We start from the raw sequence: 25,948 nt of genomic DNA on the forward strand, positions 1-25,948 counted from the left end.
TTTTTTTGATTGACTATTTTCTACAATGCTTCTGTATGCTTCTGTAATGACTTTTTAAAAATTAAACTATACACACACACACACACACACACACACACGCACCTTACTGAGCATCTGCTACATACGATAGGTTCTATAAGGGGTAGGACTGAGTAATGGAGCCACAACCTTAAAGAAACTTATAATTAATTATGAGGACCAATATAGGAAGACAGTAAAAGTAATTAATACAAGGCAGAATATAAAGACCAAATAAAGTAAAATGTGGTTTTAAAGATTCTAAGAAAAAGATCTCACTTGACTGGAAAGAGTGGTGAAAATGAGAAAAAAAAACTTCATGAAAGAGAATTTGAAATGCAAACAAAGGATTTTAATTAACAGAGGAAACGGCAGGCACTAAAGATAAAGCATGGGGCAACTGTCAAAGAGCAGGAAGTCATATCATAGAGTTTGGCTGGAATGTAGGATATATGAAGCGAGTAGGCAGTATGCCGGGAAAGTAGGCTGTGTGGGCCTTGACTTTTCAGAAGGGAGTATGTACCTCTGAAGTTTTTTGAGTTTAGCAATGGGGAAAATCTTACAGAGGTTCCAATTGAGTTTTTTTGAGTTTAGCAATGGGGAAAATCTTAGAGGTTCCAATTCTAGTAACTGTCCTATCACTTCTCATCATCTCTATTGCTACCATCTTGGTTCAAGCCACTACTATCATTCATTCATTCATTTATTTATTTTGCGTTACGTGGGCCTCTCACTGTTGGGGCCTCTCCCATTGCGGAGCACAGGCTCCGGACGCGCAGGCTCAGCGGCAATGGCTCACGGGCCCAGCCGCTCCGCAGCATGTGGGATCTTCCCGGACCGGGGCACGAACCCGTGTCCCCTGCATCGGGAGGCTGACTCTCAACCACTGCGCCATCAGGGAAGCCCTCATCTATTTATTTTTAACTTTTGATGTATTATTTATTTATTGAAATACAGTTTATGTACATATTATGTTAGTTTCAGGGGTACTGCATACAGATTTGACATTTGTATTCATTACAAAATGATCATTTAGCTGTATCAGTCACCAACTCCTAATGAAATCTTCCTGCTTCCACTCTTGCACTCCTATAATCTACTTACTGTACAGCAGACAGACAGATCCTTTTTTTTTTTTTTTTTTTTTTTTGTGGTATGCAGGCCTCTGACTGTTGTGGCCTCTCCCGTTGCGGAGCACAGGCTCCGGACGCGCAGGCTCAGCGTCCATGGCTCATGGGCCTAGCCACTCCGCGGCATGTGGGATATTCGCGGACCGGGGCACGAACCCGTGTCCCCTGAATTGGCAGGCGGACTCTCAACCACTGCGCCACCAGGGAAGCCCCGGGACAGATCCTTTTAAAAGACAGATTATGTCACATCTCTACTCAAAAACCCTGCAATAGCTTCCCATCTCACACAGTAAAAAACCAAAGACATTAGAATTTTTATGAAGCCCTACAACACTGCCCTCTCACACTCTAAATTTCTGATTCCAATACACAAACATGCATGTGCACACACACATATACAAATGCCAAGAAAGTGAAGTTCTATAAGGGCTATTTTTTTTTTTAATTTGATCATTTCAGTGACCCTAGCACCTAGAACAGGGCCTGACATATAGTGAGTGCTCAATAGGTATCTGCTGTACGAATGAAAGGAAGAAAACACCATGATGTTAGTAGATATTTAACTGAAATGGTTTGTGGCATATTGTAAATATTTACATAAATAGAACATGCAGTGAATTTATTCTAATTTACTACTTAATTTTCCTCTGGAAACTACTCACCAAAACAGTGCTTGTAAATTAAGCTTTGAGCATACAGACAACCTTTAATTTATTAGCAAGTTTTCTCTGCGAAGTTTACTTAAGTTAGTTATTTGGAATAGGGGTGGTGGTGACTGAGGAGTGATAGGATGGAGTCTTAAATCTCCTATTTTTCCTCTTTTTTCACTTTTCCAAAACTCCTTACTTCCCTGCTTCTTCCCCACATATAGTGTCTTCCTTTTCTCTCTCCCAGGGAATACATCTAATCCAGACCTATAAGTCCTACCCTAGGCTAAGGGCAGAAATAGAAATTAGAAGTGTGATACAGGGCTGTTGAGATGGTTGGCAGCAATTAGAGAAGAGCCCAGGCAAGGGAAGTTACTGCAGAGGACCCCTGGGAGGGCAACAATTCTTAATTCAAATATTTTCAATTAAAAGTTCCTTATATAAAGGAAATCAACACAAAATAACACTAACTCCTTCCTGTCCTCTTTTTAAATATACACTGCTGAAGGATAAGAGTGATCCTTTTTTGTGTGTGTGTGGTACGCGGGCCTCTCACCGTTGTGGCCTCTCCCGTTGCTGAGCACAGGCTCCGGACGCGCAGGCTCAGCGTCCATGGCTCACGGGCCCAGTCGCTCCGCGGCATGTGGGATCTTCCTGGACCGGGGCATGAACCAGTGTCCCCTGCATCGGCAGGCGGACTCTCAACCACTGCGCCACCAGGGAAGCCCCCTGATCCTTTGTTTTTAAATGAAAAACCTGAATTTTGTATTTTATTATGATTTCAAGCATACAACAAAGCTTAGAAAAATACATACAGTGACTGATCAAGTGCACACCACCTGGCTGTGTTAAATCTTAATCTTTACCAAATCTGCTTCAGATTTATTTTAAAGACAGTACAGTTATGGCTGAAAAACCATGGACTCTTCCTAGATCCCTTATTCCACTCCAGTTCTCCAGAGGTAACTTTTACTGATTTGGAATTTATCATTCCAATGCATGTTTTCATACTTTTGCTACACATTATTATACAATTCCCATAAAATATATCGCATTGGCATGTTTTAAAAACTATATAAAGAGTATATAAATGTGAAAAATAAAATTATTATATCTTGGCTCTTACTTAACATCTCTGTGCCTAAGTTTCCTTTCTGAAAAGTGGGGATACCACCTCCTAGCTTACAGGGTTGTTGTGAGGACTAAATGAGTTAATATATTGCATATAAATCACTTAGAAAAGTATCTTGCTGGGAATTCCCTGGCGATGCAGTGGTTAGGACTCTGAGCTTTCAATGCTGAGGGCTTGGGTTCAGTCCTTGGTCAGGGAACTAAGATCCTGCAAGCCGCATGGCACAGCCAAAAAAAAAAAAAGAAAGAAAAGTATCTTGCTCACAGGAAGTAGTGTATATCAGTGTTAGTAACTATCATATAAAGTTGCAAACGAATCTGTGATTGTGTGTGTATATATGCGTGTGTATATATACTGATTGAGAAAAGATTAATTATCAAAGTGAAATGTATATATACTCCATATAACACCAGATATTTCCAAAATTGTGTAAAAACTAGAAATACTTATAAATTTCAGGCTGGAAAGGTTCACTAGCCTACTTAAAGAGGAATTGAAAGTGCTAAGCATAGAGAAAAGGGTATTTTTTAACTTACAAATTGTAGGTAAAATTAAATCAGAATATCAACGTTTGATTTAAATAATGTATGATTGTTTAAAAATGCTTAAAAATTTAATGTCCTCCTTTTATGAGTTTTTGGGGGTAGGCTTGGGAGAGAAGGGGTAGGGTAATCCTTCAATGAGATGCTATTCAAAGACTTCTTAGACTGTTAAGGGAGGCACTTTAGAATTTCACACAAAATAAAACATTATTTGATAAATTTCACTATTTTTCTGAACAAGTTTTTAACTTACTGTAAGTAGAAAAAAATTAAAGTTTAAAATGATGTTTTAAAATAGGATTCACCTAGATTACAAGATTTTCGTAGACAATTGGATTCTGCAAAATTTATCAATGCAATTGTGGATACATTTTTTTTGTTTTGATTATAGGATTATTTTTATAATAGTCTCTAGGTCAAAAGACCAGAAAACACTAAAATTTAATGTCCTACATATTATGTGAATATCTATGCTTTTAATAGATATCTAGAAAAAGGTGTCTATGCCTTGAAGATTAATAATATAATGATACATAAACAGAGGAATTTGATCTAATGAGCATTTAATAGGTAACATTTACTTGCCTAGATGTTTTACACAGGATATGCGTTTTAATACATGTGAAATATCATCGTGGACAAAATTTAGAAGACTACCTTAGATACTTTGTTTAAACACATCTACTTCTGCAAAGAATTAAAAATGAGTACTACAAAAGCCAATATTTAAGTTGGCAAAGCATATATAATGTAGAGAAACTGTGTAGATTATGTCAACACAATAGCGTTGAAACAGTTGTTTCCCTTAGAGTTCAGCATATATCCATGTCTAAAAGGTTAAGAGAAAGCAACAAATAAACGTAACATCAAGGATTAAACTGTCTCCCCCTCCCATCCTACCAAAAAAACTAAAACGTAGCTGGTGAAAGGGAAGATTAAAGTTCAAAAGTAAAGTTTTACTTTTCTTCTCCTAAAGTGAGAACTTTGAAACGGAACTACTGATTTTGTTTCATTTGCTCCCTAGTAAAATATTTCCATGTATGGGTTAGTCCCTCCCTCGGCCCCAATAGAAGATTCAGTGGGAAACCAAGTTGTAACTTGAATTAACCGACAAGAGAAAAACCTAGTCATTCTCAGCACTTTCCTAATGGTGAAAGGATCCTACCACCGTTCACCCTATACTCCGTCCCCTGCCCAAGCAAGACGTAGCACGTGCCAAACAGGACACTTAAAAGAATAATGGTCCAACTTTTCGCACGCCGTCTGGGGAGGGGACGCAGACTATTTCTTGAGGAGTGCAAGAAGGAAGCAGAAAAGGTCCTCTCAGGAAGGGATGATGGACCTTTGGTGCCGTCTTCTCTGCCTGTTGGAGGACTCAAAATCCGCTTGCTTCAGAGACCCTAGGAAGCATCACATTCTGGTCGAGGCTGGCCTAGGGCCTGGGCGAAGCAGTCAGTGTTTACACCTGTCACGAGGGAGGGAGAGGTAGAAAGAGGAAGCCGGAGCAAAGCCCCAAACTTCTCAACAAGCTCCCGGGAGGGAGCGGCCGGTACGGAGCTGTGGGCAGGTGGAAGCTGCGGGGTAGGGCGAGACGGTGGCGGCCGGGGACGTTGGAAAGGCTCTCACTTCCCCGGCCGGTGCCCGGGATGGCAAGGAGGGGCCGTGTGCTTCGGGCGCCGCCGCCGGCGTCCCCGCACCCGCCGTGGAAGAGGACAGAGCCCGGAGCGCGCAGGCCCGCAGAGCCGGCACCGTCCCCGCAGCCCCCAGCTCCGCGGCAGGTGCCCCCGGCCCGGGCGAGGATCCGGCCGGTGGGTTGGGCCGGGTCCCCCATCCTCTTTCCCCCGCGCGGCTGGGGGAACGGAGCGGTGGCGCTTACCTGGCTCGTCCGGGGCGGCCTCGATGGGCATGGCTCAGGGGCCCGAGGAGGAACTGGCTCCCCGGAGAAGGACCGGTTATTCGGACGCGGAGCTGGTGTGAGCGGAAGGCAGGCTGCTCTCAGCACTGTCAGCGAAGCAGCGCCATGGACGCCCACCCGGAGTTTCAGCGCTGCCGCGAGACCCCCATCCCATTACCCTCCGCCCTCTTCCGCCGCCGCCGCCGCCGCCGCCTCCACCTCCTCCTCCGCGGAGACCCCCCGCCCACTCCACACACTCTCCCATCATGCAGCGGGAGAACCGCTGCCGCCGACACGTCACTTCCGGGCGCAGGTGGCTAGGTCGGGGCCGGGCGCTGGTGAGTGCTGGGGGGGTGGAGGGGAGGACACTCTGGGGGAATCAGTGTCACAGTACGCTTACCCCTGCGCAGGCGCCGTCGCTCAGAGCGCCGGCCGCCATTTTGGGTGCGGGCAAGCTGCCCTTTTTCTTGACTTCCTCCGAGTCATCGAGCTGTGAGGGGGAAAGAAGTACTCTCGCACTCCGCGGCTCCTGAAGCAGCGCTCCGGGAGAGGGACAGGTGCTCCTCAGCCGGCTAACATCAACGTTCAGCTCAGGACCGAGTTAAGTCTCTTGCTAAGTAAAAATTGCAAAGGTTTTGAAATACGGAGCCCTATCTTCTCCACCAAAAACCTACTGGAGAGCACTTATCAGCTTGCCCTTTTCGCCCCGAAAAACGACTTTTTCGTTCACCGTCTAAGTCCCTTCCTCTTTCTAATTTAAGCTGACAGAAGAGGAAGCTGACATATTGAAATAACAAAGGAGAATTAAATCAAATTTAAAATGGAAAACAAGAGGGAAAGCAGCTGCCGAACTGACAAATCGTCTTCGAGACCAACAAAAAAAAAATTGGGGGATTTTGCTAACGTATTGAGACGGTGGTCATTTTTCATAGATGCTGCGGAAGACTATTCGATGAAACTAAAGAAATCAAATCAACTTCCGCGTTTCTTTAACAGCGGTCATAACATTTTTCTATCTTCAGTCTTGGTCATTTGCATTTTTACAACCTTTCCCCTTCCTTTGTAATGTAGAACACCGGCCACTGTAAAAACCAGACCGCCAGGCTGCAAGGATTATTGTTATCGTCCGGGATGATGAGCCCGGGGGTCCTATCCTGCAATCCTGAGCCCTACCGCGTGCTCATTCTACTCACTTTTGCCAAACCTGCACCGGCAATTTGAATGATTTAAAATCGTTCCGGAATAGCAAAGCTCATCAGCTACGCAAAGAAACAAGGTTGGAAAACACCCCCTCAGTCACAGGGAAGTGGCCACCTTTTGAGTGGAGGAATTATACAAATCAGGGGAAGGATAAGGACAAAAGCAGTTCATCAGGGTTGATCCCGCCTCTGCAATGTTCTAGACAACTTGGAGCGCTAAAATAGACACGCATTTGTCTCTTTACAACTCAGTCGCTGTAAGATATACGGAGACTGCATCACTTTAAATTGGAGTACCAATTGCTTTGTGGAGATGCTGGATTTTTTGTTATTGCTCAGTCACTAAAGCAAGAAAAATCTATATAGTTTGTCAAATTTAATCCTATTGTATTTCGCCCCCTGCTGGTTTTGCTTGTGTGCAACCATATATATATGCTATATACGCGATATATATATCGCTATTATTGACCAGGAAGGAAAGAAACAAAAATATTTGTGTGTGTTTGTATAGATACTGGAAATGAATTGATTTTAGATGAACACATGCTTGTTCTAATTTGATAGCTCAACTAAACAGAAATATCAGAATAAGCATATGACAAAATCCTAAAGCAGACCCTACATCAAGAAAATGTTTAAACGGAAATAATAAATTTAAACATCAAAATATTAAAAAGAAAACTGCGTTCAGAAAAATATCTTCCTAATTTCTTACATAACATATGATTACAAAATGATGATTTTTGTCAAGTAAATGCAGGAACCAATTCTATTAACTTAAGGACAACAATACAGAAATCAGTGTCCAACGTTGTATATAGAAATTGAGTCACTGTTTGGCCAGCTGATTTGTGAGCAATCAACCAACTTGTAATTGGTAATCTTACACATAATTCTGAAGACAGCATTCCAATGCTTATGAAATTGTATTACAAAAAGAAAGTATCTCTGAATGTTTTGAAGATGATGAAAACATTAACATTCATTGTATTTGCATCCAATGATAGTATTGTTTTTATTTGCTTTTTAAAAGTTATGACCAGGGCTTCCCTGGTGGCGCAGTGGTTGAGAGTTCCCCTGCACTGGCAGCAATGTCTGGAGAAACTTTTGGTTGTCACAACTCGGGTGGAGGTGCCACTGGCATCTAGTGGGTAGAGACCAGGGATGCCATTCAACATCCTGCCATGCAGAGGGTGGCTTCCACAACAAAGAATTATTCAGTCCAAAATGTCAGTAGTTGCTAGGTTGAGAAATCCTGCTCCAGGCCACCCTGAAGCTGCCAGGTGCTACTGTACTGCTTTGGCTAATTCTGTCCACTGGGTCTGTTAATCCTGGGCCCCTCAAGTGTCTGCTACTGCACCTAAAAACGTAAAAGCACTCCAGGAGCCAAATTTCTGCACCAGCTTTCCAGAGGATTCCTTACTGCCATTTTGGGCTTCTTCTGGTGTGTTAGAGCTGACAGAGACAATAATTTTGGTGTTCTGGCCTCTGGGCCCACTTAAGTACACCAGACCCTAAATTCTCACAGCTCTGTAGCTCCCATGAAGTAAATGTTGCTGTACTGCTTTCCTTGTTAGAAAATCAGGCCAGACTTCTCCCAGGATGGGGCAAGAAAGACTTGTTCAGGGGCTATGCTGGGATCTTTCTCTTCTCTAAGCTAGAGAAGAGGACTTGTCTTCAGATCCCAGAGAGGGTCTTTTCCTCCCTTCATTAATACCATCAAGATGAGTGTCTCTCAGGTGAGCAAGTAAGCCTGAAGCTTAGGGCTCAGAAGCAGACAGCATCCCTGTGGGCTGGTTATCATTCCTCTCCACACCTTTAGTCCTGCCATGACCCTGTCTTAGACTATTTTGCCTCATGAAGCTGGCGTATATTATTTTTGCTTTCCCCTCCCCAAACTAAAAGACAAAGACAATTGGCCACAATGAGCCTGCTGATATGATGCAATGTGAAGTACACAGATCACAGATGAAACATACAGATCACGGAAGTACACAGTATTCTTGCCAAATATATTTAGCCTGAATCCAAATAAGCCTTTAAATCTATGTTCCATTTTACAGGAAATGCTGGAGGAACCAGTTGAACAGCACTACAAAGACACAGTCATACCAATCCAGTACCTGGATTATTGGACAAAACAAATAACTTGGTCTCTTCAAAAGGGATATTCTAGATTAAAAGAGACAAGGGAAATAATAACCAAATGTAGTGTGTGGTTCTTAATAGGATCCTGATTTGAACAAAACAGTTATAAAAGACATTTTGGGGGTAACTGAGGAAATCTGAATGTGGATGGCCATGAAATCCTCTTGAGAAATTATTATTAACTTTTTTAGATATAATAATGAAATTATGGACATGTATGAGAATTTCCTTACTTTTTGGAAGTGACTAAAATATCGTAATAAGTGTAATTTATTTTAAAATGGTTCAGAAAAAAAGACCATGTACATAGAGATAAGGAAAATATGGCAAAATGCTAGCAATTATTGAATTGAATCAAGGTGGTGGATATCTTGGTGTTTTTTGTACTATTCTTTCTACTTTTCTCTATTTTGAATATTTTCATAATGAAAAGTAAAAGAAAAGACTTAAAAATGCCTGAGCATATGAGGTTTGGATTTCCCTTACATTTATTTCCAAATTACTGCACACCCTAGGCAATCATTGTCAAACACACATCTCTGATTCTGGAGCAGATCTTGTAAACAGTGATCTTGTAAAGTGTTTTAAAGATATAGAAAGGAGAAAACAAGCAAGGACTGCAACTCCCAAATCAATTGTAATTAGTTTAAACCCTCTAATATGCACAAATACGGTAGAATTACAATTCTGTTCAACAAGGAGCAGTTCTAACGCAGCGTTAGCAAGAAAACAGCAAGAATTATGTTATCATGAGTACTGCACTATTTAAGTGGCAGTATCAACTGAAGTTCTCTCTCTGACTTTCCAATACTGTTCCCTCCGCATGGAATGCCCTTCTTTCTGCTTCTTACAGTGGTCAGTTAACTTTTTTTTTTTTTGAGAGCTCAGCATCTGAACCCCTTTTCATACACTTGAGACAATTGCTAACTTATGAGACTAGGTGGGAGGCAAAGCCTTCCTCCAAGTATAAGAGCTGAAAGTGCCAGTATGGGGACTTAAAGACAGCTGCAGGGTTTTTGCCCCTCTTTGCATTTTGAGATGGAGTTTATCTTCCTTCTACTTGAGTGTGTGTTAGCTAGTGGCTTGATTTGACCAACACAAGTGGTGGAGACGGTGCTGTGTAACTTTTCAGGCTGAGCATTAAGAGATCTGAAGCTTCTGACTTTGCTGCTTGGAATGCTCCCACTTTGAAGGGAGACACCATGTGAAACGTACAACTTCTCTGAGAGCACTGTGCTGTGGGAAAGCCCAATCTATGTGAAGAGGCCCATTGAGGAGAACTGACTGCTACAGTTCCATCTCTTACTCAGTCTTATTTTTTCCTCAATCAAGTAATGCTCAGCCAATCAAATTGGCTAATTAAGCAGAAAATAAATTTATTAAAATAATATTAGATGGCTGGCTGAACTCCTGGCCAACAGCCAGCCATGTGAGTGAGCCATCTTGGATGAGCCTTCAGATGATTTTAGGCCCAGCAGACATTACTTGGAGCAGAACTGTCCGTCTGAGCCTAGTCAACCTACAGAATCTTGAGATATATTGTAATAATTGTTGTTTGAAGCCACTGTTTGATGTTTGGAGCCACTAAGTTTTGAGGTGGTTTGTTAGGCAGCAGTGGGTAAAGAAAACAGGAAGATGTTGACTTTCCTAGCTTCCTTTGCAGCTAGGTATAGCATGTGACCAAGGCTTTGCTGACCAGATGCCTCTCTCTAGACTTTCATTTAGGAGCTCATGACACACAGAAACAAGAACATGGAGAACTTTTGCTGATGGTGATGGTAGCAGTTGCAGCAAGACTGAACTTATGAGGCAGCAGGGGCTAGTTGCTGTTGAATGTCCAGGGCCAGTGGCACTGGCAATACCAGCTTCGGCTGCATCCTCACTGGACTAGATCTCTGGCGTGATTTGGGGGGATGTTTCTGGCTGCATGGACTCTGAGCCTGGTTCTTGAGTCATTCAGGAAGTTCCGTGAGCTATCTACTATCATCTTAATACATTTCTTTGCTCCTTAATCAGCCAATGTCAATTTCTGTTGCTTGTGACTAATGACTCTGAATGATACATCTTTTTTATTTTTTCTTTTGGCTGCACCGCGCGGCATGTGGAACTTTCCTGACCAGGGATCGAACCTGTGCCCCCTGCAGAGGAAGCGTGGAGTCTTAACCACTGGACCACCAGGGAAGTCCTCCTTTTGTTTATTTATTTATTTATTTATTTAGTTAGTTAGTAGTATTATTATTACGTATGATACTCCTTTTAAACCAGCTGGCTTCTCTTTTTCCCTTAAGATAAAATTCAAAGATCAAGAATTACTCCTCCTACTAACCTTTACTGATATCTTCTCTGTACTTGGCCCCCTACTCAAAGTTTTTGCTCCTCTTCTAAGCCCCTGCAGTGCCTCGTGTATACCCATGATATTGTTCTTATCATAAGCATTGCAATTTCCAATTTCTTAAACTATCTACCCCATTAAACTCACAGCTTTAAAGGAAAGAACTGTATTTTTCATCTCTGTATCCCTAGTGCCTTGTGTAGTGTTCATCTAACAGCTATTGGATAGATGAGTAATTGAATGAATGAAATTGATGGTATGAAATTTAGTATGTTAAAACAGCTCTGGACATAAATAGGCATCATTTCAAAGTTTCTCTTTTTTTTTAACCATTTACATTCTTGTCATAATAGAACATTGATAAGGTTCTACTGACAATAAAAATAGAGCAAATTTTAAAGGACTGCTTTTATAAAATACCGCTATAAATTCTTTAGATATTACTTATATCCATAATCTTAATGGATTCCTTTTCAACCTAGTAACTATTCCCTTTTTATGAAGTGCCAGAGAAATTTTCATTGTTATTCCAATGATTACTTTTATTCTTTTTGATATAAAAATGATGAAAGTGTAGGTCTAAAAAAAAATCCATTTAGGGATATTCCCTAGAGTACCTTAAATTTTTGAGAGGAAGAGTTGTATAAGAAAAATCATTTTAGAAGCAAAGAGCTGATAGATACACATCATGGAGCTTCTAACCTTATGATTTAGCAAAGCAAACATGTTCTCATTTGAGAAGAGCATAGGGTTAAAGGTGAGTGAAAATATTTGCATGGTCAAAAATTTAACTGGCGAATCAAAATTCTGTGTCAGTTTGTGTCAGTCGAAGTTCCACAGGTGATGGCAAAATGCACCAAAAGTTGAGAACTACTAAGACAAGGGACCATTTCTTTTCTTTTGGCTATTAGCTTATTATTTAACCACTTAACAACATTAACTGGTATGTCCACTCTCTCAATTTGATCTGCATTGTCATCCATCCTTTGCTTTTTTCCTTCATTCTTTCTACATATTTCCAGAGAAGCCACATTTTATTTTTACAAAACAGAGAAATATCAGTGGCAATTAAGATAAAATGTTAATATCTGCATATTCTCAAAAATGAGTAGGCATCTGTGATGAGGAATCAGCACTTCCATAATCAAAGACCCTCATGTTACATGTTCTAAAAGTTAAAACAGAGTTCCTTATTGTCCTACTGACTCTTGTTCTTTGAACAAATACTGTGACTCCCTTCATTTTCAAATGTATACTCTCAGTTTCTCCTCTCAAATAACTGTCTGAAGTTTTTTTAATAGGTGAGTCATGTGTCCCATGCTGTCCACCAATTCTGAGAATGGATGGAGAAGGGGTCTCTGTTATCCCACTTCTATCCTTCAGGTTGGGCGTTTGCCAGAGATGGATAGCCCATGTTTTCACAGCAGGTGCTTTGTTTGGACCCATATTTCAGGTGTCACAAGGCCTTTCCTGTGGTTCACAGAGCAGTTCCTAGAGTAGTGTGGGGACAGGTTGAATCTTGGGTGGTACTTGGGTATAAAAGAGAACCTATAAAATCAATGCACTAAGGAACTGGGGTTGGTGGTTCCCAGCCACTGGCTTGTAGCCCTCTCCTCCTTTCTTTTGGCAATGCAGTTCTTATAAATAGCAAAAGCTTGTGTTTAAATTGGGCCTGTCAAATTTTCTTGTCCCTACAATATATATTTGTAATTTTTGTACCTTTATGTACATAATTAAAAATTTTAAAATTATAAAAATGCAAAAAACATCCAGAAATATTTTTCATCAGATAATACATTATAATGGAAATACAGAAAAAGGGGAAGTGTCTCCTACAGTAATTCCACAATTCTCCCTCCTTAGCGATAACCAGTGTTAGCAGCTTGCTAATATATACACACCTGTGGGGGCGAGATAGGTAGTTATAGGTTTTTTGACCTATATAAACACAAACATTAAAAAAATAAAGGTAAGATAATATTATAAATACTATTTTATGATCTGTTTTTTTTCCTATGGAATCATGTTGGGTACCTATTTCCATGCAAATATATAAAAACCTATCCTAGCCTCCGAAGCTTCCCCCCTCCGCCACCCACAGTCTCCACCAGTGAAGGGGCTTCTAGTGTGTGGAAACTTTTCCTCCTTCACGGCTCCCTCCCAGAGGTACAGGTCCCATCCCTGTTCTTTTGTCTCTGTTCTTTCTTTTTTCTTTTGCCCTACCCAGGTATGTGGGGATTTTCTTGCGTTTTGGGAAGTCTGAGGTCTTCTGCCAGCATTCAGTAGGTGTTCTGTAGGAGCTGCTCCACATGTAGATGTATTTTTGATGTATTTATGGGGAGGAAGATGATCTCCACGTCTTACTCCTCTGCCATCTTGAAGGTCCAACCTTCGTGAATCAGTTTTTATTAAATGGAATCTATAAAAAAATCACTTCGATCTAAAATATTTTGTTTATTCAATGTTGTATTTAAATGCCCTGCTCTTTGCTGATAAGGAAGCTGAAGTGAAGACCCAATGAACTAAACCGAAAACCTTTGTTAGCTGACTTACAGGGATAGTGATGAAGGTCTCAGATTAGAATAAATGTGTCTGTGCACTGATATCCATCAAGGTACACATTTCCTCATTACTTATAAAGGGATAAAACTGCCATCGTTGTCAAATGGTTTTTCTAAAAATGTAAACCTGTTACATCTGTATGGACATGAAGGCTTGTGATAAAGGCTTAGAGAGGCGTGGAAGGTAATAAAACAATTGTAGGGGATGATGATGGTTTGTACATTGCCTGTTATTAACACATGGAAATATAGACATGAACTTCCATTAAATTCAAAGCATTTTTCTCCTCCTTTCTTACTGTTCTCCAGGTTTTTCTTCTTTAACACCATACAGTGTGATTTCTGGTGTTTGAGGCAGCAAACACCAGCTCTGTTATCTTCCTTCTGAGTGGTTTAAAAATGAGTAAATGAAAGTTCTTCTGACAATTTATAAACCTAAAACCCAGTGAGGAGTTTTGTTTTTCAATAGTGTGAAAAAAAAAAATCTGAGCTGAGAAACTGACTCTAGAAAGTGGCAATCACACCACAGGCCTGATGACTTGCAGAGTAACTGTAAGGACATCCCTGAAGTAGATCCTCTCCCTATGGCATGGTGTCTCTCTAGCCCTTTCCTTTCTCCTGCCCATCCTCCTCCCAAACCCACCTCCTCCTAACCTCTCTGAGGGAAAACTGACTCTGTTCTCCACCACCTCCACCTCTAGATCCACTCAGTGTGTGTAACCCAACCCAGCAAGGTGAGTCTTGGGCTCTCACCAAGCAGACCATCTGCTGTTCCTCAAGCTTACCCTTGGGGTCTCAAGACATCTATCTATACATTTTTTGTTTTGTTTTATTTATTTTACAAAGATGGAATCATCTGACTCCAGACATACTTTTGGGCAAATTTGCTTTTTTTTTTAATGATTTAAATATTATTTACTATTAAGAGTAAATTTTATATTTAAACAAACCACACTGGTTTTATTTAATCAAAGTACCTGTAGCAAATTCCAATAATAAATATTCAAAATTAAGATGTTAAATAAAGCCTTGACTTTCTTTTTTTTTAATAATTTTTTTTCACACACACACACACACACACACACACACACACACACACTATATTTTATTTTTACAAGAGATAAACAGACTGACACCAAGCATTGTAAATGGATGACCACAACAAAAGCAACAATGATTGCAATTACCAGACACGAAACACACTCATACTATGTCATAATATTGACATTCAGTCCAGTAATCCTCCACTGTAACAGCTCCTTTACTTTGCAGTGAAAATTGATTTGTATATTTTTTGCCTCTGAGTCCTTGTGGGATTTTTTTTTATTATTATTCAAACAGAAAGTCACAAAAATTATAATCATCAGTTCACTCAGTCCCATGTAATTAATTTTTTTCATCTTGATCTTTTGTTAGCACTTTTATGAATTCATCAGTTTTCCATTAGAGTTCTGAAAACGCTTATTCATTCAGTTCAGCAGTATAGTCAGTTACCAGAAACCTGTACTTGTCAGAGTCTTTTCCATGAATTCCTTGAAGATGAAACCCTTTTATAGGAACATTTTTGCAAAAGCATCAGAATACATCCAGAACTGTCTGTAAATGACAAAAGACTTAAAAATGACCACGGGTAAAGATTCAATGAAAGTTCATAATAATGCAATTGACAAGGAAATTTAGTTATTTCTGAGATACAAATTTTAAAGTAATAACTAGAATTATGACTTATAACATTATACTAGAGCATATAAGATTTTTAGAAATTTCATGTAAGCGAATTTGCTTTCTAAGAAAAAACTCAGCAATATATTATGGACATTTCCCCCATCAATTTACACAGTGCTTTCTCCTTTCTATACCGGTATGGTACACCATAATATGCTGCTATAATTTTTTTAACCAATTCCCATGATGATTAGCATGAAGGTGTCTCTGCTGTGTTTTGCTGTGACAAATAATGCCATAATTTCTTGGTGGATTTGTCTGGGGAGTGGGGCAGAAAGTGGAAGGAAAGGGGGTAGTAATCTGGAGGATGTCGAAGAGCTGCAAGCCTAGTTTTGGATGTGATAGTAAGCACCTCCAGAGTGCAACTGGATGCCTTGGAAATGGGGTGAGAGTGAAGGAGGGAGGAAGTGGAGAGGGCAGCAGAGGAGGTGGGACAATGCCTGGACCCATGGGCAAGCTCACCCACCCACCCTCTCACTCATTTTTAGGCAACCAGTGATTTCTATCAGTTACCAACATGGTATTAGAGAGGCCCATGTTAACTCATCTTTTCCCAACCTAATGCCTTACCAACTAGCTCTTCTATGCCTTAGTTTGGAAAGGTAGGCTGAGACCAATCCATGGAGGGCCTTTACTTCTGCACCAAGGGGTCTACAGCAATCGGGGGGCTGTAAGTGGACTTACAGTTCTTCAGTTCTCAGGTCAGAAGTTGACTTTGCAAATACCGAAGTGTTCTTAAGAGATAAACAGCACAACTAAAGAACAGCCAGCCTTGGGAAAGAACACAATATATGACCTGTCTGGTTGTGCTTGAACTCAGTTGTTTATCTCCCAGGGGTAGCCCCATTCTATTCATTTAATTCCACATTCTTTGTACTCTTTAACTGTCCATCACTATGTCCCCATAGCAGCTTCCCTCCTTATAGCCCTGCTGGTTCCTTCTTTTTTTGTCTTCCTTTCTTCCTTCCTTCCTTTCTTTTTCTTTCTTTCTTTCTTTTTACCATCAGTGGATTCATAGTAATTATAACACATATGATCTGTATATACTAAACTACACGTCTAACCGCAATCTAACACCAGTTCCCAAATAACAAAATGCTGCAAATTCTAAATTTTGTAGAGTATTACTGTAGCCTTTAATTTAATTAATTCAATCTTCTGTGCAGGAATGACCACATAGGAGGGCTTTCATTCCCCTTCCTTCTATTGTTGTTCACCTTTTGGTTAAAGCATGGCTCTGCTTCCCAAACCTCCTCCAACCTGCACTCTGTTCTTGGGTTCCCCCTTGGGCAACCTGCCATGGGGCTTCTGGTTGTCCTGGGGTTTCGCAGGCTGTGTTACTCAGTCTTTGTTCTTAGGACCAAGTAAAGGCAACTCTCTTTGCTGTTTCACACAGGTTGCTATTTGCTGAAAAGCCTGAGCCCACGGAGAAGCCCTTTAAGGCTTGGAAGAAGGTGCTGTCATCATTCAGTACCTTGTTTCTGGCATCAGTCTCTTATGTCTCTCCCCCTGACAACCTTTTCCAATGCCTCTCTGCAGACCTGTCTCCCTCCCTGCCAGGGCTTTCAGCCTTCATTTCCCCAGGAAATGATTTTCTCAGTCTCTCCACAAAAGCCCAGGAGGAAAGGAACTGGCCTTTCGTTCATAATGGGCCACAGTGTGATGAAGGAGTAAAAGTTGTCTGGTGTTGATATAAATGCATCTTCCCACAAAAAACAGCCGCTGCTGTCACTGGAGCTGGGAGAAAGCTTACTTTGTTTGGAACAATCAATGATAGGGTTAGCAGAATGTCAGCATGTCAAGGAGTGACTTAGAGTATCTAACCAGATGAGGAAATGAAGATCCATTTATTTTAGTCATGGTGTGTATGAATGGGTACGTGTGCGTGTATGTGTGTGTGTGTGTGTGTGTGAGAGAGAGAGAGACAGAGACAGAGACAGAGACAGAGACGGAGAGAGAGATTTCTTTCCTTTGTAAAGGAGCTGGTTTCTGAAATGGGGATGGCTGGTCTCCAAGGGGATAATTAGGATTTTAACAGCTTACTGTGAGTGGAACATTTCATTTCTCTAAGTACTGAGAAGTGCAGGCTAATAGTTATCCCAGCCATTAGTTATTCTGCCAAAGATTTCTATCAGACTTAGACATTCAGATAGATGTTCGAACCAGCACTGCGGTCAGCAGAGACCTGTAAAGGCTTTTCTGGAGGAAATCAATCTGTACCCAATGCATTATCCAGGCATGTTTGTTTTTCCGATTCATAAGTCATTTTGTTGTCAGGGTAGCCTTTTTATTTCTCTTAACTTTATATTGAATTCTTCAAGGCAGGTGTTCCAAATCCTTTCAGTTTTTTCAAAGAACTTCTGATCTCCCCCACCCCCATAGATGACCTCCAACCTAGTTTACTGAGGGGGTCAAGGCCTCAGCTCTCCTCTCCACTCTCTCAATTTGATCTGCATTGTCATCCATCCTTTGCTTTTTTCCTTCATTCTTTCTACATATTTCCAGAGAAGCCACATCTTATTTTTGTTCCCAAAGCTAGCCTTTTCTGGAGTTCTTGATTTACCAGTAACTCCCCATCTCCACCTCCATCAACCATTATCTCCCTATTTCTGGCATCTTCAAGATCCTGTTCTCTTCTAGCTCATTGAAAACATACCCCAATGTCTTGACTGCAAAAACCTATAGCATGACTATGCTTCCCTATCAGAATCCAGGCCCTAGTCAATTTATCTGGAACCACAATTTCTATTAGAACTGGCCTCTCGTAAGTCATCAATAGACAGCACATCCAACGACCTCAGTCCTTGACACTCCTGACTATGAGCCATGCTTAGAAAAGGGGAACAGTGAAGATTTGAGAGTGAGAGGCACATAAATGAGATTCCGGAAGGGAAGGGCCATTTTGCAAGCAGTCATTGAAGAGGTAAAGCTGAGTTGAACACACCAGGCCCTTGGGCTTTGTTCTTTTTCTGGGGTCAGAGGGGGCAGAGTTGGCTCCCAGGCCCTACTGTCAGAGCCAGACAGAAGGTCCTGTCCACCCTGGTGGGCTTGGGTTCAGCACTGCTTGGGCAGAGGAATGGCCATGTGGCTTTTGTTTTGGGGATTTGAACAGACATCCCAGAGCCCACAGGGAGGTTTCCCCTTACTTTATGGACTTAGGCATATTGCTAATGCTCACCCCAAGTGAGCTTTATCTAATCTAAAGAACCCAAGTTACTCCAAATCCAACACTATATCCAGGAGTGGAAGACAACTTAGATGTTCTCTCTTTCTTCGGATTCTTACCACGGATTCCATAACACCATGCTCTTCATGCCTCTCGCCTTCCTCTCCCACTGGCTCATCAGTTGCATGTGCTGTAAAAGTCAAAACACTTTAGGCTCCAACAGGTTGAAACGGCAGAGCCACAAGATGGAAATAAGTTGGCCCCTGGAGTCACTTCACGAAGGATAGATGCCTGGAAGAATCACTCTACTCCTGTTGGATTTTGTGTGAACAAGAAATAAATCTTCTGTTATATTAAGCCACTGAGCTGTCGGGGTTTACCTATGACTGTAGCCTGGTCTATGTAGCTACAAGAGCTTAAATGCCTGCAGGGGCCTGACCAGGAGGCAACTGAAATGAATGAAGTAGCTGAGAGCCTAACAGAGAGCAGGGACTCGGGTGGGGAGGGTACTACCCTGACTCTGGGACTAAGCTTGCCCCATTACAGGGGAAGGGTTGCTGCTCAGATCTAGCTCATTCTCTTATGGGATACTTTGGAGCCAGCGTTGCCAGATCCTAACTGAATATTTTCTCAAGAAAAGCTGGGAATCTGGATGTTGATGTGAAATCTCCCAACTTTTTTTTTTTTTTTTTTCTGTACGCGGGCCTCTCACTGTTGTGGCCTCTCCCGTTGCGGAGCACAGGCTCCAGACGCGCAGATTCAGTGGCCATGGCTCACGGGCCCAGCCGCTCCGCGGCATGTGGGATCTTCCCGGACCAGGGCACGAACCCGCGTCCCCTGCATTGGCAGGCGGACTCTCAACCACTGCGCCCCAAAATCTGGGGGTTTTCGGAAGCCCCAAAATCTCCCAACTTTTTAAATGCTGGCAGTTCATATGGATTAAAAAACCAAAACACAGACATCTTTGCTGTTTCCTAAATGTCTTAGGTATGTTTTTGCACTTGCTGGCCCTTCTGCCTGGAATGTTCTTCCTCTAGGCACCTGCAAGGCTTGTTTCTTCTTCTCCCATGCCTTTGCCCAAATGTCACCCTCTCGGCTTTTCCCAACCACCCTCTTTAAGACCACAGCACACTCTCCCTCCCACCTTATACTGTCTCCTCCTTCCCTGTTTTTCTCTTCTCCATACTATTTACTACCTTCTAAATAGATAATTTAAAAAACTTATTGATTGATCTGCACATTTCTACCATTATGATCAAAGTATATGAAGGCAAGGATTTTTCTGTCTTGTTCACTTTTGTATGTCAAGTGCCTAGAATAGTACCTGGGACATAGAAAATGCTCAACATTTATTTGTTAAGTAAATGAATTTTTAAAAACAGCCAGTATGTGGGTCAGATGATGCATAGCTGGAGATCTGATTTAGTTCATGGGTCATGAGTTTACAACTTCTGTTTTAGACCCTTACTGAGAAGTCCTTGGAGAAAAGTGCCATTTAGAGCTGCAAGCAGTTTCCCACCTCCCACAAAGTAGATGTTTGATTCATTTTGTTCTGGGAAATAAAACACAAGGAGTTTCAGGAAAAGTCTTATAAATTCCAGGGAGTCCCATGCCTGCCTGTATTTTCACAGAATACTATTTCTCATCTTGTCTCTGCTCAAAATCCTAGAATTGTTCACAGCCAAATTTCTGTCTCGGTCCTGGTGTGGGGACGAGTCGTGGTTCCCATAGTTACACCCGCCAATACGTTCCCTTTTGCTTATTGAATTGGTTTGAGTTGGGTTTCTGTCACTGTGAATGAGAGTCCTGACAAATTTAATGTGACTTTGGGCGAGCTGTTTCATGTTTCTGAGTCTCAGCTTCCTCACTTATAAAAAGGATGGGGTCAGATTAGATAAGCAGTAGAGCCCTTTCCAGGATTTTAACATTTCAGAATTCTAACACATTTAAGGTCACTGATCTGTGGAGCCCAAACATTTTTGACTGTGGGCAAACTTGGTTCCCTGGATCCACATGTCACTCTTGGCCCCCATTACCAGCAGCCCCTCTGACTGTCTGTTGCTCCCACCTCCTTTGGGGGGTTGGTTTTTCTGGTCACATGTTCAGGACTTGCTCCTGTTGGTAGAGTCACATGCATTGTCCTTCTAGTATCTCCAGATATGTCCTCCAACATGATCCTTGTGGACACATTTTTCTTCTTCCTGACCCCAGCTCTTATTTGTCTTTTCCTCTTTCTTGTCCCATGCCTCACTAAAGTCATATTTACTTAATCTGCAGCATTCAGACATTTTTAGATCTTTCATGCCCTATTGTGTGTCTAGACTGTTCTCCCTTTTACTGCCTCCTTCCATGCTCCTCTGGGATGGGTAGGAAGCTTACTTTATCAACTCAGGTTAGAAAGCTACATTATTTTCTTTAAATCATCATAGAGTCTGCCTCTGAGTCCCCATTTGGCAGGGCTGGAGAGAAATTCAGTCTTCGTCATTATTAGGGATACCTCCCTTCATTCTAGAGTCAGGCAAAAGTCTTGGGGCTCTTATACAGAGCAAAACATTTGGAGGGGTCCCCCCAGTTCAGGGCAAGTTGGCTACTGTGGATATGCTCTTTTCCTAGCCCACATGGCAACCTGGTATCTGGTAGCTGCTGGACCACACTTGGGCATGAAAATGATAATAACAATAACAGCAACAACAATGTTTATGGAATGTTACTAAAGTGCCAGGGACTCAGTAGTGCTTTACAAAAATAATTTCATATGAGCCAACTGCTCTTTGGCCTAGAACATACTTTTCCCAGATAACTCACAGTTCTCCCTCATCTCCTTTAAGTCTTTGCCAAATATTATGTTCTCAGTGAGGCCTATCCTGACCACCTGCCTCTGTGCCTCATCCCCTACACTCGCCATCCCTTTTCCCTGCTCTACTTTTGTTCCCATAGCACATTCTAGGCTATATGATTTACATACTAATAGTGTTTTCTGTCTGCCTCCCCCCAGTAGAATGTAAGCTCTAAAAGGGTAGGATCTTTATTTGTTTACTTCTATCTCTCAAGCCCCTAGAACAGTACCTAGCATATAGTTCAATAAATGCTTTGGAATATGTGATTTTAATTTTCATGGATGAGGAAACTGAGGCACATAAAGGGAAGCAGCTATCCCATGGCACATAGCCAGCCAGTGGTAGAGCTTGAGTTTAAGCCCAGGCCACCTGATTTCTTTTAACCACTTTGTGTGAAATGGGTACCCCCAGACCCCCATCTAGCCTCCTGAGGTGCATCACTCCTCCCAGAGGCCCTGCTGTATCCCTGGGGCATTAAGAGAGTACAGTGTGGGTCCCAATCCTCAATGAACCCATGAATCTCCCTCCTCCTTCTGCTCACCCCCCATTCCCTTCCCTAAACACTGCCCACTTCCAGAGTAATAGAATATCCTCAAGGAGATTAAAACTTTCATTTAGGCCAGGAAAAGAGTTTATCTTCTGGGAACACCACCTTTCCACTTAGCAAGTGCTCTTGAGGCTAAGAAATGTAAGGATTGGCCACTTTCTTGGAATGAGGAGGTGGGGTATCCAGAAGACAAAACAGAATTAGCTTTGAGTGTGAGTGAGTGTGTTTGTAATGAACGTGCCTTTTATACCCTGAGCTCCCTTTCCCACACCACTGCAAGATCGTCTCTTTTCTTCCTTTAATTCCAGTTCCCAAGTCCAGCCATGCTACAAATACCTGCTGAAGCCCCTCTGAATGGAACAGGCTTGTGCAAAGCCCACCTCCCAAGAGGGCTGGAGGGAGTGGAGCTCTCATGGCAAATGTGAAAAAGGATTGTCTTCCTATTACTGGAGGATTTCCCCCAGTGTTTCCTCAATAATTTCAGCTGCAGCATTCATTTAAAGCCTCCTGCAAAAATGACTCCTCCACATTTGGTGAGAAGGACAGCTTTTCCTTTTTATAAAGTCCCCTCCACTACCCACCCTGCGCACTGGGTAAGGGGTGGAAGAGTGTGTGTGGTGATGTTCTGAAACAGAGGAGCGTTGGACCTGTCGCAAAGGCCATAACAAGTGGAGAGGTATCAGGACACTCTGTGGCTGAGTGCAGCATTTAGAAAGGGGGCTGATTGTTTTTTCCAATCTTCGAGAGAAAGCTGTGTCTTCAAGGTATAATCTCCCCTTGGGGACCCAAGCCCTCTGATGATGTTAACAAACATACTCATATTAATAAAGATGCTATTCTTTTCTCCTTTTTCCCTCCCCTCATCTCCCTTCTAGAAAACCAAGGCTTGTGAACATTGTGAGGAGAGAGAGGCAGAGCACCCCCTTCATTCCAGCCCCCCAAAAAGACCCAGGCGCTCATCTGCAGAGACATCTGTGCCCAAGGACCAGGCTGAGGGGGACGCGTTTTCATCCTTGAATGTTTCCTGTCTTTCTAGTGACTTCCTATCTCTCTGTGATTGACAAGTAGCTTTAGATGCTGGAGACTGACCAAAACCAAATCCTGTGGTGATCCTTTCACAGCTGGGCCCTTCCTGTTCCATCTCGGAGTGGCAAGCAGGACCAGTGTGATCAAAAAGGAGAAGGCTGGGCTTCCCTGGTGGCGCAGTGGTTGAGAGTCCGCCTGCCAATGCAGGGGACGCGGTTCGTGCCCTGGCCCGGGAAGATCCCACATGCCGCGGAGCGGCTGGGCACGTGAGCCATGGCCGCTGAACCTGCGCGTCCGGAGCCTGTGCTCCGCAACGGGAGAGGCCACAACAGTGAGAGGCCCGCGTACCGCAAAAAAAAAAAAAAAAAAAAAAAGGAGAAGGCTGAATGGAACATGGCTCAAAGGAAGAAAAGGGAAGGGGAGGGGCCTCTGTTCCGAGGGCCCAGAGCTCCGAGTCCTCCAGGTACAGGCATGGGAGAGTCAGACCCACAGGAGAGGCTGGGCAGAGCCCCCAAACCCGGAGCAGGTAGGTCTGAGGAACCCCGGGAGGGTCACATTTACTGGCCTTCTTTTCCTCTCGTGTAATTTGGGAGGTTTGGGGAAGAATTCCCTGACAGGATTGCCTTGGGCAAACCACACCCTTGCACTTAATTGTTCTCATTTTAAGGGGAAGGGGTCTGCAGTAGGTACCTCTGAAATGCTGTGGTTCTGAGGCTGATATGAGGCAGGAGGTGCCGAGTCTCATGAAACCAAGCCATAAAGTAGGGCCCCCAGAGGTGGCCACACCGCTATCTCCGGACCAGTGGTTCTCAAACTTGAGGTGCATCAGAATCCCCTGGAGGACTTGCTAAAGCAGACTGCTGGTCCCACTCCTGGAGTTGCCTTTTAGTAGGACTGGGGTGGGGCCTGAGAATTTACATTTCTAACGAGTTCCCAAGTGTGGCCTCTGCCGCTAGTCTGGGGATCACGTGTTGAGCATCACTGGGAGCATCGCCCAGTTGGGGGAGCCCTCTGAGATGAAGGTCACCTAGGTGGAGCACAGCCAGCCAGGGTTGCAGCCTTCAGGATGCGTACCTCTCCCTCCTACCTGTAGGGGGCAGCTTGGTTCTGCCTCAGCCCAGCGGAAGCACTGAGATAACTGCTAAATTAACTCCTGAAAAAATACACCCGTTTCCTGAAAATCCTAGATAGATTCTAAGCCTTCCTCACGGGCCTGGGTCTGGGCCCTTGGCAGGGGAGCCCCTTTAATCTGAGTGTGCCCAGCCCGGGCTGGCTAGGGCTTTGCTACCGAAAGAGGGCAGCTCTGCTAACGCTGGACTCCCGGGGCGGGGAGTGTGATTCATTCGCCTGAAGGCTCCCACTGCTGGCAAAGTGCTGGCTCAGCGTCAGGGGCCAGGAAATGTTCCACGGGTGAACAAATTAAGACCCTGAATATTTGTGCAAGAGCTGGTGAAAGCGAGGGGCAGAAAGTGGTGGAATGAGTTTTAAACAGGGTCAGTCTACCGGGGCACTGACCATTGTTTCGGAAAGGAAGAGTATCTTCTGAAGTTGGCCGATTCTCCCCTGTGAAACTGTGCAGGGCTTCCCAAAGGCTAAACCAGCCAGCAGGGGGAGACTCTACATTTGCTCCGTGGGCTTTTAGCCCTAAGCAAGCTATCCCCCAGTCCCTAGGCTCTTATTTTTTTAAAAACCCACTGTACTGAGAGATGCCTCAAACTTTTATTTAAAACAAAGGTTTTTTGTTTTTTTTTTAGAAGCATCCTATATTTAACGTCAAAGAATTTGAATTCAAGTACAAAAATTAAACAACACATGATTTCAACATTAAAAACCATAACACTTATTACTCAAAGAACTAGACAATGAATATCAAAAACACAAATGGAGCATACCTATAAAAACCTTAAATACATTAACAGCAAAATTATAATTATTTCCACAACAAACAATTATTAACTAAAATATTTATAGTTATTTTCAAGGACCACAATGGTAGATTGCTTTTTCTTTAGTACTGCATAAAATTTGCATCTTAATCTTCTTGCACTTCATTTCTTCCTACATAATAATTAGATGCTTCTGTTTATATAATTGTTCTAATTGCTAATACAGATAGTGATCCTTGGTAATCAAATCTAGTGTAACCATTGTCTGCAAGTGCTTTAATACTTGTGAAACTCTATTTAGCAAAGTTATAATGAAGAAATTTAATGTAAACTTCTGGGTTCTACTGACCACTCAGGAATCAGAAGTTATTTAAAATCCCAAAAGTTTAAAAAGAACAGCAGTTTGTTATACCTTTATCAAGAGAAATCACTGAGTAACTTTTAAAACTTAGCATTTTTACAAGTTTTACAACAGTAGGTTATTCTGAATTGTGACTGATATTCACTATGTTGAAATAAATATATAATTATCATTTTAAAACCAAATGTACAAACCTGATTCTAAAATAAAACAGTATTTTAATTTGCATGCTTTACAAGGAAAGTTTCATACTCCTGTTTACAATATTTTCTTCAGAAGAATGAGGCCTGATTGGAGATATATAGCCGCTGTCCAACATGGCTGCCATTAGCAAGTGATACTGTTGCTGACAAAGGATAGCTTGGATAAGAATAAAGCCTTGAAGTGTAAGGAAGCACACTGGGAGTCCCAGAAGAGAGGGTAGCACTAACAGGGGAAAGACTATTTACTGAACTGTGACAGAAATTGTAGTCTGTAAATAAATACATAACAATTATGCTTCACATCTTTATGGTTACAAATTTAATTCAAAGAGACAAAGCATTAAAACTATAATCACATAATGTTCTAACATTCAAAATCCTGATAATCTTATATTGCTGGTAAAGACTGTTTCAGCATTCACTGCATTGCAAATCCTGATAGTTTCATCAGTCAGTATTAAGTAAATTGTCACTGACACAATGCTTCAGAGATCTTACTAGAATGCATTCTTGGATATCTGTTTCTTGGATATCTGTTAATTGTTTTGTATCTTTATGATCACCAAAAAAGGGAATCTCTGATTTCTCTTGCTC

The 25,948-nt window shown here is 42.2% G+C and overlaps 1 protein-coding gene and 1 long non-coding RNA gene across 8 annotated transcripts in view; one reads left to right on the top strand and one right to left on the bottom strand.

Annotated features, from left to right (window-relative positions):
- The window catches only part of AFTPH (aftiphilin), a 64,270-nt gene extending 58,786 nt beyond the window's left edge, over window positions 1–5,484 (bottom strand). For 6 of the 7 annotated variants that reach the window (XR_004477355.2, XM_049696403.1, XM_049696402.1 and 3 more), the window contains exon 1: window positions 5,346–5,483. The gene's annotated coding sequence lies outside the window, so the exon portion shown is untranslated. Of the gene's footprint in view, window positions 1–5,345 lie in introns of all 7 variants that reach the window. The other variant, XM_033407207.2, reaches the window with a different exon arrangement.
- Window positions 5,485–5,720: 236 nt separating this feature from the next.
- Window positions 5,721–25,948, top strand: part of LOC117196925 (uncharacterized) — a 32,359-nt gene continuing 12,131 nt past the window's right edge. The window contains exons 1-3 of the long non-coding RNA XR_007471081.1: window positions 5,721–6,639; window positions 10,831–22,411; window positions 22,754–23,430. This is a non-coding gene — a long non-coding RNA (uncharacterized LOC117196925). The remainder of the gene's footprint in view (window positions 6,640–10,830; window positions 22,412–22,753; window positions 23,431–25,948) is intronic.

This window comes from Orcinus orca, chromosome 13 (genome assembly GCF_937001465.1).
Source record: "Orcinus orca chromosome 13, mOrcOrc1.1, whole genome shotgun sequence".
In the NCBI taxonomy this organism is placed as follows: Eukaryota; Metazoa; Chordata; class Mammalia; order Artiodactyla; family Delphinidae; genus Orcinus; species Orcinus orca.